The sequence below is a fragment of the Triticum urartu genome, chromosome 2A (assembly GCF_056163025.1).
Source record: "Triticum urartu cultivar PI428250 chromosome 2A, HENAU_Tu73, whole genome shotgun sequence".
Lineage (NCBI taxonomy): Eukaryota > Viridiplantae > Streptophyta > Magnoliopsida > Poales > Poaceae > Triticum > Triticum urartu.
The window spans coordinates 454,456,508-454,459,423 of NC_141874.1; the positions used below are offsets into that span (position 1 = coordinate 454,456,508).

The 2,916-nt window shown below is 44.0% G+C and overlaps 1 pseudogene; it reads left to right on the top strand.

Moving 5' to 3' along the window:
• The first annotated feature begins 1,720 nt into the window (after window positions 1-1,720).
• On the top strand, window positions 1,721-2,397 carry LOC147985434 (uncharacterized; annotated as a pseudogene).
• The last annotated feature ends 519 nt before the right edge of the window (window positions 2,398-2,916 follow it).

Genomic DNA, 2,916 nt, shown 5'->3' on the forward strand with positions numbered 1-2,916 from the left:
CTGCATGCCATACAATCAATCGTGTTTATCTTCACAAGCTTCTGAACAAGACATCTTATGAGCTCCTTACTGGCAAGAAGCCAAATGTCAGTTACTTCAGAGTATTTGGAGCCAGGTGCTGGATCAAGGATCCACATCACACTTCAAAATTTGCACCAGAAGCACATGAGGGTTTTATGCTTGGATATGGAAAGGATTCGCACTCCTACAGAGTCTTCAATCTCTTTCATTATAAAGTGGTTGAAACAGTGGATGTGCGGTTCGATGAGACTAACAGTTCATAGAGAGAGCACCTGCCAAACGTGCTAGATGAAGCTCCATCTAGTGAATCAATCAAACTAATGGGAACTGGAGAAATCATACCCTCTGAAGCTCAACCTGAAGAGGAACTTATCATCTCCGCACCTGATCAACCTGAAGACAATGCTCAGCTGAGTTAATTGCACAAAAGTACCACAATTCGGGCATCACATGCAGATTGGTACCATGATTGCTAATTTTTCCATGTCAGTACCAACATTGGTCTAAGTTTTTGCAAATTAGGCTAAAACGCATATTTATATGTATTGACGCCCGATCCGACAGCTCGGGCCCACCCGTCAGGTGCCATGCTGGCCAATCGGTGTGTGCCCGCGCGCTGACTAGGACGAGCCGGTGCGCTGCTGCTCTCCAACCTGGTCCAGTCGCACCAGCTCCAGCCCGGCCGCACCATTCCCCTCCCCTCCTCCTCCTCGCTCGTTTCCTCCGTCACTGCCGCCCGCGTCCCAACTGCCGGCCGCCGCACCGCCCCGCCGACGCCATGGTTTTGGAGGACGAAAGCAGCAACGACCATTCTGGACTCCCGTACATGCAGTCTTCCTCCACAGACGGTCTCAACGAGGTCAGTACAGGGTTAGGGTTAGGGTTTCAGATTTGGGATTTCTTCATTTGGTTGATATCGCTAGGTTTTGATTTGGCCATTGTCTTTGTGCGAGCTTCTGCAGGTCCCTTTCAGCATTGAAGATCCAGATTACAAGGGGCTTGAGCTGCATGTGATGTCTCCATGTGAGAAGCACGGCATGGCATCTGAGAGGCTTGTTGCCTTTGAAGGAACAGACACAGGCAGGAGGTTTTTAGCATGTGCACAGCCGGTATGGATTGTAGGATTGTAGGCATACTGATTTTTTTTCTTACTTGGTCAGTGCCATATTGAACTCTGTTTGCTGGAGTACTCTGCTTGCTGTCAACATTTTGGTTCATAGTGGTTAGAGTAGCTTATTTAGGTCAAGCATGAGTATATTTTGCTGGAGTACAATGGCATAGTAATTTATGTTAATAGTGGTAGTAGAGTAGCTTACAAATGTTTGAACACTCCTTGATATGAACAGTACAGTAACTAAACTAGTCAGTCAGCTACTCAAGTGGCTGCTCCTCTTGTTAAATGTAGTGGTCTGGTGCTAACATAGTAATTTATGTTAATAGTGGTAGTAGAGTAGCTTACAAATATTTGAACACTCCTTGATATGAACAGTACAGTAACTAAACTAGTCAGTCAGCTACTCAAGTGGCTGCTCCTCTTGTTAAATGTAGTGGTCTGATGCTAAATTTAGACATTCTTTTTGGCAACTGCAGTGATTTTGTGTAATTACTTGATGTATGAACTGTTTTGTTGTTGTTGTTTTTGCAGGAAGGTAGCAATTGTCGCTTTGTTGAATGGGTTGATCACCAGTGGCCCCCAACAATGCAGAATGCATTGTTGAAGCTATGGGCAATGGTTGAAGATGCCAAAAGTGCTAGGGTGAATGACAATCTCGAAAGTTCTTTCACTATCCACCATCTGACAGAAGAGAAGAACAACCTGGAGGCCAACTATGACAAGCTAGTCCAAGATGTGCATCAGCTTATGAGCTTCCAGGAGGATAGGGTGGTGGATTTCAGACATCTGCAGTCTGCCATTACATATCAGCATGAATGCAGAAGTGAACTGGTGGCTGATATGAATGCACAGATGGCAAAGAAAGATGCAGAGTTTGAGAAGTTTAAGTAGAATTATGATGTGCTACTGAACCTGACAAGAGCTCAAGCTACAGTCATCCAGAACCTGAAGTTGAAGCATATTACTGATAAGCAATTGCTTACTGAAGCTAAGATGAACTTGGAGTTGAAGAATGCAGAGCTCACAAAGTCTGAGGAGAAGCTCACCCAAGATAAGCTAGAGTTGAAGTTTCAGGTTGCTGATTTGCTCAAGGGAAAGGAAAAGCATGGTGAAGAGAAGGGGAAGCTAGAGCTTCAGATTGCTGGGTTGATTAAGGTAGAGGAGAAGCTGAAGGAGAAGATCAAGGGGATCCAGGCCATCTTAGAGAAGTGAAGAAAATGAATATGAGAGTAGTGGGCAATGCTGATCTTTTGGGCATGATGGTTGTGTAGTGTATGGCTCTACTAAATGTGAACTTCTCTAAGATGAACTATGGCTGTGTATGTATGTAGTAGATATGCTTTTCATCCTTTTGTGAAAAAAGGATGAACTATGCATCTAAACTCCACTATGTATTGTGAACAATGGTTGTGTACTTTATAATATGTTGAACTGTAGTAAGTATTGTGTGTTATGTGTGTTATGTTTGCTGGATCAGATATTCTGTGTTATGTTTGCTAGACTTCAGATTATGATTTCTCATGCACTAGGTTTTGATGATTATGTTAGCATTGGAAGACTATTTGATGGTTATGTTAGCACTGGATTATTAGATGGTTATGTTATATCATGCATTGGAAGCCTATGTTTAGGTGGCTCTGTCGACCCCGAGTCACCGTAAACCCTAATGGTTAGGTTTAGGTGGCTCCGTCGACCCCGAGTCACCATAAACCCTAATGGTTAGGTTTAGGTGGCTCCGTCGACCCCGAGTCACCATAAACCCTAATGGTTAGGTTTAGGTG